The 15,295-nt window shown below is 38.9% G+C and overlaps 1 protein-coding gene across 6 annotated transcripts in view; it reads right to left on the reverse strand.

The window, feature by feature from the left end:
• LOC120723519 (beta-1,3-galactosyltransferase 1-like) overlaps positions 1–15,295 on the reverse strand; it is a 208,572-nt gene that overhangs the window by 49,419 nt on the left and 143,858 nt on the right. For 4 of the 6 annotated variants that reach the window (XM_040015004.1, XM_040015002.1, XM_040015003.1 and 1 more), the window contains one exon: positions 14,165–14,256. The exons of 1 other annotated variant lie outside the window; for it this stretch is intronic. The gene's annotated coding sequence lies outside the window, so the exon portion shown is untranslated. Of the gene's footprint in view, positions 1–14,164; positions 14,941–15,295 lie in introns of those variants that run through there. One more of the 6 variants, XM_040015005.1, reaches the window with a different exon arrangement.

Genomic DNA, 15,295 nt, shown 5'->3' on the forward strand with positions numbered 1-15,295 from the left:
CATTATGGTTTGGCGTTCTTTCTAATATTGCAGGGTATTTACCATAAGGCAACTGTTATTGTGAATTGGCGCTCTATAAATTAAACTGAACTGAATTGAACAACAACAAAAAAACAGCAGGTGCTCGAACCACTATGATGTTGTGTGCCTCCCTCTGTGTGTGTATGCAGAAGGCACAATAACCTTTTGACCAGCTGCCCACAGCTGTCACAGGCTCTCCGAGGTGAGGCTGCCATCTCTAGCCAACAAGAGATCTGGTGAGAGGCCATGCTGTTCAGTATGCCCCCCAGTAAATAAATGATTTCACCTGTCACAGCTGCTAAATTCAGCTTCACAAGGGTGAAAGCATGTCTTTGAGTTAATTTTATTTATTTGGGCTTATGTGTATGTGTGTGTGTGTGAGAGAAAGAAGAGCATGATGAGCAACAGAGGGCAGAGTGTGGATACTTTTACTGGCATTTGACATAAATCCTGACAGAAGTACACGGGCTACTTTCCATTGTTCTGTCAACCTGTCAGACACAATTTGGCTTTAAAAACCTCACATATATCAGCATACAGAGATGTGCACACTCACACTGTGCAGCCCTCTAAACTTCTAACCTCATAACGCATCGGTGCTGGCTGAAGGTGTATTCAGAAAATTATATTAACCTGTGCTTTTGTTTGTGTCAGAGCAGCCCAAAGGAAATGCTATGAGATCAGAGGGATTATGTACAGTGTTTTGAGTGTGAATGGCTGTGTGGAGCGTGTACTTATTTGTGGATTTCTTTCTTTCTTTATTTTAACAATATGAATGAAGAGCCATGATGTTAAAATGAACCCAGTGACATTTTGGGGCAGTGAGCAGGGAGGGATGGATATAATTTTGAAAGCATCTGTGCACTTCTGAAAGAAAAGAGGACACTGATTGTAAATGATACCAGCAAGAGGCCTGCTGAAAGATTAGGTTCCTTTGTGAAGAGGTAAACAGGGTTAACTGGTATGGATACTGGCTCACTGTACCTCCAGCTGCGTGTCTGGATCTTTGAATGCCACTTTAATGAGAGCTTTTCAAACGCTTCCACCTCTGGGCCAGACTTTGACAGATTAGCCTTTGTTACACAGAGGGAGGGCAGTAAAGGTAAAGGGAGGACAGTGAAAAAGAAATCGGTAGAAGCCATAAAATATCTGCAGCGGCTCTAATGGGATTGTTGATCAATACCAGTGACTCAAAGACTATTCTGCCACCCTCTGTGGCTTCTAGTTTCAAGCCTTGTAAATAAAACACCCATTAGATGACTTAACACCCCTTTAAAGAATTTCTCTAATTAGGATTAAGGAGACGTAAAGAGGCTACATTTAAAGTTAAGCATTTGGGAGAGTTAATGTAGTCTGTTGGAGGCTTTAGAGGTTTTCAATAGCCTATACTAAAGCCTGGGTGGTGGGATCTTCTATTGCCACTCTATGTTGTTAATATTTCCCAAAGTTTGAATAATTTAAATGAATAGAAGGCAGATTTCAGATTATATTGTGACCTGATGTCACAGCTGCAAAAGATTAATATCTTAATCATTTACAAAATGAATTTACCCTGACAACGTATATTATAAGCAGCATCTCTAAAACAAATAAACTGTTATTTCAGACACAAAGTGCTCACAGCAAATTATACTGCTGGACACATTTTTCTGGGTTCTGGTGATATTTTATAAACAACTGTCTTTATTCATCTAAAAACATTAAACAAAATTAAGTATAACGAAGCAAGCTCAAAGATTGCTGTCAAATATGTATTATCTTGCATTCTACATTTCTGAATTTAATATTAAACTTGTGTTAATATGCATACACATCATGTCCTCATTTGAGTCTTCACTTAGCTTCTTTAAATGTGCACGTACCACCTGTTCATGTCATGATGAATGAATTCATTCATTTACATTTATTTGTCAACCTGCAGATCTGCACCTCGACAACATGTCACACATTTTTTTAATCAGCTTTTATCTCAAAGATGTTATTGGAAATCACATTTAATGGCAATAAGCTGAAGTAATCATTTTCAGCATGACTTTATTGTTAGGATGCCTGGGTCGTTGACCCAGGGTTTTTGAGTTTATTATATTATTTATAATTTCTAGTCTTTGGGTTTTTGTTAGAGTCATGTCTTATGGTTTGTCTCTGTGTAATCCTTAGTTGCTGTCTCCCCTGTCCGCTATATCCCCGTGTCCAGTCAGTGTCTGTGTCTGCCCTGGTCCCACGTCTCTGTTCCCTCTGTTGTAGTGCCTGCATGTGAGTCTGTCTTTTGTTCAGTCTGTGTTATGTGTTTCCTGTTTTACTTTGAAGGTCTCTGTCTTATCTCAGTGTGTTCAAGTTACGCTTCCTTGTCTCGTCAGTTCTGATTTGCCCCAGCTGTGTTTCCCTTCTGTTGTCCATTCCCTGATTGCTCCCTCTATGTATTTAAGCCCTGTGTTTCAGTTTGTTTCCCACATGTTGCTCTCCGATACGTCCATCGGAGTATGAATGTGTGTGTGAATGTTAGATAGCAAGCACTTATGTGAATGAACATTTCACACCTCAAACATTTAGTAAACAATTAACTAAATACAAGTAATCTGCAATAAATGACAGGTAGTAAGAAATAAAATAAACTACTAACTCTTTTACGCTACGTCCACACCTACATGGGTATTTTTGAAAACGCAGCTGTTTCTATGTGTTTGGACCTTTCGTCCACATGTAAACGGCGTTTCGAATCACCGAAAACGGAGATTTTTTAAAACTCCTTTTTTGCGTTTAGGTGTGGACGATGAATACAGAGTTGGTCACGTAACGTCAAAGGTATGCGCCTTTTTTCAGATATGCTTCACCATATTTTCTAGTCTTTGGCTTAGAATGAAGCTGGTTTGGAAACATATTCAGCGATGCTTCATCTCCTGCTTTGCATTTGTGTGGGAGCCCCGTCAAAAACCTGTCCATTATGCAAGCAGTGTCCAAGCGTTTTTTTTTTTTTTCCTTTTCATACCGTGCCCCCCCTAGGGTGTGGGCCCCACACTTTGGGAAGGTTTGAGTTAATTGAAGATTGTGGTCATTAATTTATGCATGGGTCTCTTAAGGTCCCACCACAGCGTTGGTGGAGGTACAACATTGGAACACAAACACCCATTTTTTGTGGGAACTTTGTTAACCTGAGCCTCCTCCGTGTTTAGAGAAGCAACTTCCTGCTGGCAACTCAACCAAACAAGCCTTCTAACTCTCCTGTCTTGAACTTGAACTGTAGAATCTGAGATACAGCTGGGGGTTTTTTCCAAAGTCTCTGAGGATTGGTAAATGGACTGGTTCTTAGATAGCACTTTTTTTTTTCTCTATCTGAGCACTCAAAGCACTTTATACAACTTGCCTTATTCACCCATTCATTTATGTTCTTTCTATGTAAGTGCTGTCTATTTATCTAACATTCACACACATTCATGTTAGAATGGGGGTTAGTATCCTGCAAGGATATTTAGCATGCAGACTGGAGGGATCGAACCACCAACCTTGCAATTAGCAGATGACCTGCTCTACTATCTGAGCTTCAGCCTCCCCCATTCATCGGGATGTGTTTGCTTCGCAATGGTTACACAGATTATGGTACTGCCTTAACAAACACCTGATTGTTCCACATGTTGCAAATTGCCTAAAATTCTGGTTTTGTAGAGGTGGTAACATTTGCTGATGATCAATTAATCAAGTGCATTTCATTAACAGCACCTGGCTGCTACTTATCTTATTGATTTCTATGGAAGTAGTTTTCATAGCAGAAATACTGTATTTACCAGGAATATAATTATCAAATGTCATATGTCTCTATAACACAAATACCCATCCCTCTCTCTTCATTTATACACTAACTTAGCTCTATCTCAGGCTATTTTTTAAGGCTGTAAAGTTTAGACCAGTGTTTGATCAGTGTCATGAGCTGTGGTCTGTGACTGGAGTTTAGCTGCTCTTTTGCAAAGCTCTGACAGGTTGGGTGTTCAGAGGGCAGTGCAAGCCATGTGTCTGAAAATGCTCAATTTGTTTTTGGTGGATTCCAGTCAGTATGGTGAAAAAAGCAATGTGGACAATAGAACAGGATAACTGCTCTGATAGAACAGGTTTTTTTTGATAGAACACTTTTTCTTCCTGAAAACACATTCTGTGCACTAGGGCTTCTCAAGAATCCTAATTTTTAAGCAGTTAAAAAGCAGTTTGTTGTGATAGTTTGACAATACATTTTTGTTAACAATTTAGTACATATATATTTCAGTTCAAATTAAAGTACTTTGGCCTAACTTTGCATCACCTTAAACATATAAATGCAAAAACCTAAACATATGAAGTCATAAAATTGAATTTATGCATTTTCCTACTAATTATTATTAAATAATCAATGCCTCTCATTTATGCAATATAGCTATGTGGTGGGGTGTGGTCTCTGGCTCAGCTGCAGGGAAAGGGTGGTGCAGCAGGTTGAGGGGCAGTGCCACGGTAAGGCTGGTGGACACAGCTGATGATGGTTATACAACTGTCCCTCCCCTTTTTCAGTAGCGTGCTGAGACCTGGTGAGGAGAGGAGGACAGAGACAGGGCTGCAGCTGTGCAACAAAGCTGGAGCTGTGCTGGCTGTGTATGTGATAGCAGCTGAAAAGCTATCACTGTAAATAAACGTGCACCAAAAAATCTCTTTGTGTCCTTTGTGCCTTGACTGTGGTCACAGAGAAGTGTTACAAACTATTTCAGTTTGTCCTACTCTTTGTTGTTGAAGGATTGTCTTTTTTCACGTCTTCCTTCTCTCTCCCCAACCGGTCGCAGCAGATGGCCCCACCCCTCCCTGAGCCTGGTTATGCCAGAAATTTCTTCCTGTTAAAAGGGAGTTTTTCCTTCCCACTGTCGCCAAAGTGCTTGCTCATAAGGGGTCATATGATTGTTGAGTTTTTTTCTCTGTATGTGTTATTGTAGGGTCTACCTTACAATATAAAGCGCCTTGAGGCGACTCTTGTTGTAATTTGGCGCTGTATAAATAAAATTGAATTGAATTGAATTGAACTGAATTGAAGGATAATATAGCTCTTTATTGTTTGGACAAACTCTGCGTGGTGAGGAGGATTTGAGAAATGTCACTGAAATAACTTATGGAGCAGGATTTTATATTTCCAGTGAACTCATAGTACATGGCATTCCTACCACTGTTACTCTAAAAATAACTTAAAAGAAACATGATATGGTGTATTACAGTTACTTAAATAAAAATACTTTTTTTTCCTGTTCTGTTCAGCTGTGTAGCAATCAGAATTGTTGTTTGAAGGCAAAACGTCAAACAGATTTACTTTCACAAGTGGAGCATTACAGCATTACACCTGTGTGGACACTTGTGTGTACACATATGTGTCTAATAGTGGGTGTGGTGATCCACTCGTCCTGGGGGAGTGGAATGGATAAGACCCGGGCCCCAGACATGCAGAGGCCTCCCAGAGCATGAGAGCGCCAGGAGGACCATCACAGGGAGAACCGCGGCCCCCATTCCTAGAAGAGCAAAGGGAAACCCATCCTGAACATCTCTTACCTGTATAGTGCACTCTATGCAGGATTTTGTTTTTGTATTAATTGTAGATTGGGGTTTCTAGTTATTTTAAAGGTTTTTAAACATATCTGGGAGCAGAAGTTGTGGTCAAAGCTGACTGACAGAAATCTACTGGAAATCCATCTGGGCCTGAAACCTTTTAATTGGGCATATTTTTTAGGGCTTCCTGGAGTTCAACTGATGTCAGCAGTAAATCCAGTGCTTGCTTGCTTGACTGTCTGATAATTTGAGAAGGGTTAAGTTATCAAAGAATTGATCAATTTTGTCTTTGGGTTTATCTGAGGTGAATATAAAGTATTGTAAGAGTCCCTGAAAGAGTTGTTTATTCTATCAGGATCATATACTGTATTTCCAGTTAAGACTTTAACAGAACATATAGTTGTTGTTTTTTTATTAATCTTTAACTGGTTAGGTAGAAATCTACCTGATTTGTTACTAGGTTCAAAAAGTCTTTGTACTACTAAGAATTGATTTCCTTTTATCAATAATTTCATGTAATTCTAGTTTTGCTTTTGCTCAGCATTTGCTGATCCAGCGTGGTCATGTAGGCTTCTTCTAAGGATTTAATGGTTCCCTCTAATTCCTGAATCTCTGAGCAGATGCTGATGTTCCAGGCAGGTCATTTTCATCTTTAAGCAATAATGTTTTAAATCTCCAGTTTTTACTTGATAAAACTTGATAAAATAAGGAATGACCTCCTTATTTACTACAGTTAAAGCCACAGGAGCATGATCGCTGACAGCTATAGGCTGTATCTCAGTGTCTGAAATGTCACTCAACAGTGAGCTGCTGACTAGGAAATAATCCAGACGTGAGAAAGACTGATGGACATGTGAGAAGAAAGTATATTCCCTATGGTTAGGGTGAAGAAAACACCATGCGTCGCAAAGTCCAGTGTTTAACTATATTTGTGGATCGCTTATTGCACTGAGTTCCAGCTGTACTTCATTTAGTCCAAAGTTGAGGTTGCCCCCAAGAACAAGTGAGCAGTCTAGGTGTTCAGGCAGTGCAGTAAAAAGTGTTGAAGAATGAGGGGATCATCAACATTTGGGCCATATATACTGACAGTACATACGTGAGCGCTTCTGAATGAAGCCCTCTCGGATGGGCCTCTTTACTGGCCAAGAACAACTTCTTTCAAGAGAAGTCACCTGGCAGACTCCCCCAGAACAACATTGCCACCCGGCAAAGACTTTGGCAACAACTCAATCAATAAGCGCTTGTCTATCTTTGACGACCTCAGATTTAGGTTTCTTGCATCAGCTGACCAAAACACTGGAATGTTTGACTGAAGCTTTGCGGCTTCCAATGTTAGGGTGCTGCCTTACTGTGCACATGAGGACAGAATTATGCAGATGCATTTTATTAGTTTTATAAAGGTGGTTTTGAACTGAGCAATCATGCACTAACCTAATTTCATCTCCCAGAGTTCCTATGAAATGGACTCAGACACACCAGGAAACCTCAGTTTGCAATCAAGACTTCTGCCGTCTCCATTACTCAACAGACCAAGTAAGTAGAGCAGTTTAACTGATTGTGTCACATCAACAAGGTTCTGCAGCAGTACAACACCTTTCTTTAATCGTTTGCGATTTAAAGGGCTAACACAAATGCCTCCATGCTCAATAATCAAAGCACCGCCTTTTGAGATCATAATCTATGATAGCTGATTTTATTCCTGCATTTCATGAATTTATCTCCTGTGTAGCAGCAAAGCACACTGCAAGCACAATCTCCTGCAGGTTAAGCTGGAGTAACCAAGTAGGTTTTGTATTGATCGACCCTGAAACACTGTAAACACACCAAGTGCACTCAGCAACATTAAAACTCCAAAGAAGACCCGAAAAAAGTCTGCAACAATCAAAAAGAAAAACACAGAATTGGCTAGTTCTGTTTCATAAAAACTGCCACTGTCAGACCAAAACAGCTTATTTTCCTAGTTTTAGGGAACTACCACTAGTTTGCGTAAAATCATTTAAGAGCTTCACACATAAATCTTATTTAATTAAATGCAAACAAAAATTCTAGAATTTCTATCACTATGAAATTTGACAATAATGAATTTGCTTTGTATAAATATATAAATAAATATTCAATTTTCAATTTAATTCAATTTTATTTATATAGCGCCAAATCACAACAGCTATGGAAGCCCGTTTCCGCCACTAAAAAAAAAAAAAAAGCTAGTATCCATAACTCGAAATTTCGAGTTATTATATCGAAATTTCGAGAAATATAACTCGAAATTTCGAGTTACTTTTCTCAAAATTTCGAGTTAGCTCTGCCAATCAAAAATATACGTGAATGAGGTTGCTTTCTTGTTACCCGGAAGCATATGGCGCAGGACCCCGCACTCAAAAACAGATCCCAACAAATTAAAGTATGTTTGCTGATAGTAACACCATGTGATTCAGCTAATAACACAGGGATTTCATCATTTGTGAAGCCAGGCTGAAAACACTCAGCAATCTGTGCATTCACGACTGGATGTAATACCGGTAGCTTAGCTGTAGCATTTGTAGCTGAGGGCTTCAGCTTCCGGGTAACATGGAAATGACGTCATTCACGTAGATTACTGATTAGCAGCGCTAACTCGAAATTTCGAGTTGCTTTTCTCAAAATTTTGAGTTAATATGTCGAAATTTCGAGAAAATAACTCGAAATTTCGAGAAAATAACTCGAAATTTTGAGTTATGGATCCTTTTTTTTTTTTTTTAGTGGCGGAAACGGGCTTCCATACAACAGCAGTCGCCTCAAGGCGCTTTATATTATACAGTAGATCGTACAATATATATCATATACCTACATGAGAACACTGATGTTTTCAAAACTGTTCCGATTAAAGTAATAATTGTTAGAAAGTAAGTAAGATGTAAGAAAATCTTTCATTTTCTTCACTCCAAAATAATTGGATAATTATTATCCGCAAAACCTCGGTATCTGTCAGGATGCTTTAAAATAAATTACACAAATGATACTAAGTTAGTAAGAATGAAATTATTAAGCAAAACAAAACAAGGGACACACTACATACACTTCCTGATCCCACGGTGGATAGATCGTTTTTTTTTTTATGCCAGATGTCCTTTCTTCCAACACTGCCGGGGATTTGTGCCATTAAAATACAACATCCATTATTAATGCAAGTTTATTAAAGAGACATTCCTCTAAAGTCACAAGTGCATATTTAATGGAAAATTAATGATATTTACAGATCAGAACATTAATTCACTGAAAAAGACTATAGATTAGATTGTGTCGATTTCGAAAATAAACACACTGATGTGATATCATATTTCTTGTTTGTATTTATTCTCATTGTCATTTCAGTGACTCCTTGTTTCTCAACCCTCCAGCTGATGGTTATAGATTTAGTGATTGTTTTAATGAGGGACAGTCTCCCACATCACGAAGTGAAGCCACAGCACACAGTGAATTGTGCTGCATCTTTGTGTTGCAGTGTATCAGTGACAACAGGAAGTTATCCAGCAGTGGTCTTACTGTTTTTGATGGTTATCAGACAGCAGATCTATCTGTAAGATTACCTGCTGGATTGCTTGGCTTCTTCTGGGAAGGATCAATTTCTGGCTCCACCACCACTCCCGTTCCCCCCCACCACAAAACGATGGCTGTGCATGTGTGCGAATATGTGCAATTCGCCAACAAAAGTACAGTTTCAGGGAAGTACATGCCTTCAATTTACTATCTCTCCTCAACTTGCTTTTCTCTCTTACTTTCCCTTCCCCTTTTTTTTAGTCCTCTAGTATCTTCTCCCGTCTGTCCTTGACCACATGTAAAACAACTTCCATCAAAGTAGGATCAGTCAGCTCCTTGTAGAAATCCCTAGGGTTTAGTCTCTACCAAAAACAACCTCTGGTTCATGGACATTCAGCTGCAGGGCAGCCTGACAGTTGAAACCAGGTCCTCTTCTCACAGTATTTCTCATTACCCAATTCCTTTGTGCAATAAGGTTGGCTCTTCAGATTTTGACCAACATGGGGAGTGATGTCTGCATGGTTCTCAGTTTCTTTATCAGACTCCTGCTCAGTCTCATGCTGGCTGTCTCACTGAATGAATGACAAAAACATCTCTGAAGCAGATGGCAACATGAGCCTGATTCAAGTCAATGATATCAGCTGGCCTTACAAGAGTGAAATCCTGAAATTGGACATTTTAGCCACTAAGGAAGTTCTCTCATCTGTCTACATTTATTGACATTTGAGCTTATACCTGCTGCTCTTTTCTTTTCCGTAGTTCTACTTTTCCATATAGTCAAACCTTCACCAGATTCACCAGATTTTAAGGTTTGGTTATTAGGGTTTGGTTAAGATGAGTCCTTTCTGAAGCATTATCATCTATTTGAAAACACCCAAATGGAAAAACTTACAAATTTGTTTCTAGTGTAGCAACATTAACGTTTACAGCAGTAAAGTCACAACATGAATTGAATACAGCAAAGTGAAACCTACCCTCTTAACACTGATCAAAATAAAACTGCTCAATGACAAAACAAAGAACCTCTAAATTTTTAAGGAGCTTTGACAGAAAGCTACTGGGCTTCTTTAAGTTTTGTGAAGAAGTTTCACCTCTTATCCAAGATGCTTCTTCAGTTCTAAGAGTGCCAGGTATTTAAACCCCAGTGGAATTGTTCCGTAAGAGTATTAATTATGCACTTAAACACATGAGCCAAGGTGTGAAAAAAGACCTGGATTAATATCGCCAGAGGTTTTGGGTAAAACCATTGTGACACCTTGAATGAGGCCTCCCCTATCGTGTTGACATATTGAGGTCAAAATTGCAATGTAGGTGGCAGACGCCTGGTGTCGTAAGCCACCCCCTCTTTTTAAAAAATGGTGATTCACAGTGGACATAGATGGCCATTCGTGATATTTTATATACCAACTATGCTACATATAGACAACTTTTCATTTAGTTTGTCCATAGCAACTCATATCAACCTTACAAGCACACGTTGGTTGTTTAAAACAACTGGATGAGAACAGTTGAAAGAGCTGTTTTTATACAGTTTTCAGCTTTATTAATGTGTAAGCAAGGACTCTTGTTGGCTTTTTGCAAATGCTTTGATTCCACCTACATCATCTGTATCAGCAGTAATTCACTTGGGTTTACTTTTTTCCCCTCACATTGCCACATCTTTGCTGCCTTTTGTGCATTTGTGTAAGTCTTACCAAACAGGGCTAAATATAAGTGGTCAAATGTTCATATGATGTGCCCTGCTTTCAAATGAAAGGATTTTTCCTATTGAATATGTTTCAGGAACTCTTTTATGGTGTGTATTTCATGCATGTTCATTTCGCAATGACAATGAAAATATGATTAATCTGTAAGTGCTATTTATCAAAGTAACACTTATTTTGACAAAGTAAACCATTTTAATCTACATTTCTTTCAAGGCTGCTTTCTGTGTATGTGTAACGTTGGTAGGGTCGGTGTATTCTCTGCAGGACTTTTATCTTATTCTGACAGAACAACACATGATGATGATGCCAAGAGTAACAAAGTTCACAAACGGCGAGCACAAAGGCTTGTTTACCCTTCCCTCCTGAGCTCACGGTCATACATCCTTTTAAATGAAGGTCCTTTTTCACCTTTCACTCAAAAAACAACAAACAATAACAACAAACTCTACACCCACTCAATGCTCTGAAAATGAGTAGTTTAGTGTGTAGTTGTTAGGATGTGTCAATTAAGTTGTAATTGACTGTGTTGTTACCCTCTCATTGATTTCTAAGTATACTTTTTCATTTGCTATGGTTGGATTGACTGTTGTGGCAATGGCTACAATACAGACAACAGAGTTGTTCACCGCCTCTCACTTCTAATACTGCTTTCTGTCTGTCCTTGAAAGGAGCATGTCTAAAAGCTGCTGGAATATAACAGCAGAAGCATGGTAAACTAAATGGGTACAACCACAACCAGCCATTCTCTCAGATTGTTTTTATTTTGTGCTTGGCCTTTTTTTGCAATAAACTGTTGGGTGGGATTTGGGGAAGCAAACAAAATCACACATTAAAAAACAAAATCTCCCTGTCTCCCTCTGGTTTCATATCTAAAGATATCTAGATATCACATTTTGCACATTCTTTTGCAAAACTAATTTGAAATCAGTATTGAAATTTGTACTGTACTGTACAAAAATCTCAAACTTTAGCCTAAGAGGATCACAATGATGTGACTAATGCCAGACTGCACTAGAGTACATACACACACACACAAACATGCACACACACACACACACACACACACACATTTATGAGAGGTTTGAGTTAGGCGTACCCCCTGAATATTTCTGGCTGCAGGCTTTGGACAATGACTGGCAATAATGGTTATTATTATTATTATTAGTTATTTTTGCCTTAACATGCAAAACTCGAACAGTTCTCTACTGCCAGGGGCACAGTGCATAATCGGAAATTATGGACTATGTAATACAACATACATTATAGCATAGAAAATGTTATATGGGATTATACAGACTCAGTATATACTGTACAAGTACATAGACAAACTAAATTAGCTGAGGCTGACATGAAAAAAGGTTATGAAATACGTTACAGTGCGACAAATTTTAGAGTAGACTGTTTCTCCGCACTGTACTCTGACCAGAATTACAGCAGTCAATACGCAATAATCTGGAAATGTAATTTTTACCATTCAGTGACCAGGCCTGCATTGCAGCGTGCATTAAATCACCAATTAAAGCACCCATAGTCAGTTTTAAGAGCGTAGCGATCATCTTTCCATTGGTTTAATTAGGCTAATTAATTGCTATTTGAAACATTGCTCATTGTAATTACATTTAATCAAGGGGTGACCTATTAGATGGCGAGAATCATAATGGTTGTGAAGAAGACCTTTCTGCTGGTTACTTAAGCTTGACTGACTCTTGATGAAAAGAAGAGCTGGTATTTTAATTCATATTGTAGATGTAGTTAGACCAGACTAAAATAAAACAAACAAAGGCCTACTTCTGAAAAAAAATCAAAGGAATAGTTCATTATTGCAAAGGCACATTTTTGCAGTCTTTCACAGTCAAAATACGTCTGTGCAAAAATTCATTCACTGAAAATTGGCGGTATATTAGAAAACATCAGCTTACATCAGTTTTCATTTATAATGCCCCATCTTTAGACCACTTGAATTACCTAAAACGGAGGGAAGTTCCTTCCCTTTAAGGGGTCATTACTATTTTGTGTTAGATAGTGGATGAACTAAGCTGCACCAAGGCCCAGTATAAGAAGTTGGGGTTAATTTGGTACTCTGATAGAGCCTAAGAAAAAATATGGAGTCGAAAACATAAATAAGATTCCTTTAAAAGAGCACAGACCATCATTCTTCTGAGGGAATTTAACCACCCTCTCTGAACATTATGCAACTGATGAGACAGGCAAAACAAAACTGAACATGATGCACACAGGACAAATGACTATCAGAAGCAGGAGCAAAGCAGGAAACAAACAGAGGCCAGTCACAGGAAAACATGGAAAACACACAGACTCAGACTGACTGAATACAGGGAACGGGAGACAAGACTAGCAAGACAGAATGAGGACAGAGAAACAGAGAAACCAGACAGACAAAAAAAGAACAAAAACTAGACACACCAATGAAGTCGGTGTCAGAAATACACAAATCCACGATGTTGTAAATAAATGTTTTAAGTCATTTCTAATTTTTAATGACTAGTCTCATTTTTGTCCAGAGTGGATGCCCATGAAAACGTTTCCCAGTCCAGACTTCCACTTTGATACAACACAATAACCAAATATCCCAACTGGGAAGTGTTAAACTTGAAACTTTCAAACAATCTCTTATTTTCATTAGGATGGAAATAATTACGACAAAGAATCTTTCCAAATTTGGCTGGGCAAATAGAAAATATTTTTAACGATCTGTGAAGGAACACACAATGAGCCAGCTTTTAGAATAAAGATGATAAACATGCAGAATATTCAGGCCTAGGCTACAGTACATCAGCCAAATCCACATTTTATACCCAATGATAGCAGACCTCCATATAACATGAGAGAGGAGATTGCTGTGGTGAAAATCACTGCAAAATGGTATCTGCAAACCACAAAGTACAAGACCCAGAACCACTGGCTTCACCTGCAGTTGAAGTACTGCAGAGAAAATTTACAAAAAGCCATTCAAGAGCTTCAAGAACAGCTGGGAGAGGCTCGTAGGAGCTGACCCGAGTCTAACACTGAGATGAACTTCACCCCTGAGGTGACTGAAGCTTCTGTTGAATACAGCAAGACAGCTAACACCACTGCAGAGCTGAGTCTGGAGACCTCAACACAAACAGCAGAAGCTCCACACACAGACTCCACAGAGCTGAAAACAACTAAGAAGCAGCATGAAGAGATCGAACAATTCTCAAAACTCAAAAACATCAGGAAGAGGAAGCTGCAAAATGCAAAGAACAAGAAGAGAGAATCCGCTGTGAGATCGCAGAGCTCAAAGCCAAACTCTGCACCACTGAGGCCCTGCGTGAAAAAAGGATTTGAAGACACAGAACTTGAAACAAGAGCTGGAAAAGACCAAAGCTTCCTACCTGGAAATCGTAGAGAAGCAAAAATAGGAGAACGCAAACATCACAGAGAAACAGACGTAGAAAAGATCGTACTGCGGCAGACTTTGCAGTCTCTGCAAGAGACAAGAAAAAAACAAGAAACAGAGGCCAGCATTACTGAATTAGAAAATCCTCAGGACCAAACTAAGACAGGACAGGAGCCAATAGCAGAGAAACAAGCAAAAGTGGGGAAGCAAAGAAAAAGAAAAAACCCAAAAAGAAAATGAAGCACATTGACAAAATGAAGTTTTTCCTCCCCACTGTCACCCAAGTGCTTGCACACAGCTTGTTTTTTTCTTTTATTCAGTTCAGTTCAATTCATTCAAAAAAAAAAAAAAAAAAAAATCGGAATTGTGAAGATTGAATTTTGTCTGATTTAAAAAGTATTTAAAATGTCAAATTACCACAACGCAACAGCAGAAATAGTTTTTCGCTCTGTGGATAGTTTCCACTATATCTGTGCTGTTGATGCCTTTGGGGGCATTTTTTATCAGTTAACCTGTTTTGGTTTTATCTCTACTAGCAAGCCCCCGGGCTCCACGCGGGAGACGGGGAACAAACAAACATATATACGCACCTGTAACCATGACATTCATTATGAAACAGAAAACTGGACACGTGACAGCAGTGCGAGAACTTTCGTCACTCACATCACTCATACTTCAGTGCATGAAGATGTACAGTGGGGCAAAAAAGTATTTAGTCAGTCACCGATTGTGCAAGTTCCCCCACCTAAAATGATGACAGAGGTCAGTAATTTGCACCAGATGTACACTTCAACTGTGAGAGACAGAATGTGAAAAAAAAAAAAATCCATGAATCCACATGGTAGGATTTGTAAAGAATTTATTCGTAAATCAGGGTGGAAAATAAGTATTTGGTCAATAACAAAAATACAACTCAATACTTTGTAACATAACCTTTGTTGGCAATAACAGAGGTCAAACGTTTACTATAGGTCTTTACCAGGTTTGCACACACAGTAGCTGGTATTTTGGCCCATTCCTCCATGCAGATCTTCTCGAGAGCAGTGATGTTTTGGGGCTGTCGCCGAGCAACACGGACTTTCAACTCCCGCCACAGATTTTCTATGGGGTTGAGGTCTGGAGACTG

This window comes from Simochromis diagramma, unplaced genomic scaffold (assembly GCF_900408965.1).
Source record: "Simochromis diagramma unplaced genomic scaffold, fSimDia1.1 OVJJ01000680.1, whole genome shotgun sequence".
Classification (NCBI taxonomy): domain Eukaryota; kingdom Metazoa; phylum Chordata; class Actinopteri; order Cichliformes; family Cichlidae; genus Simochromis; species Simochromis diagramma.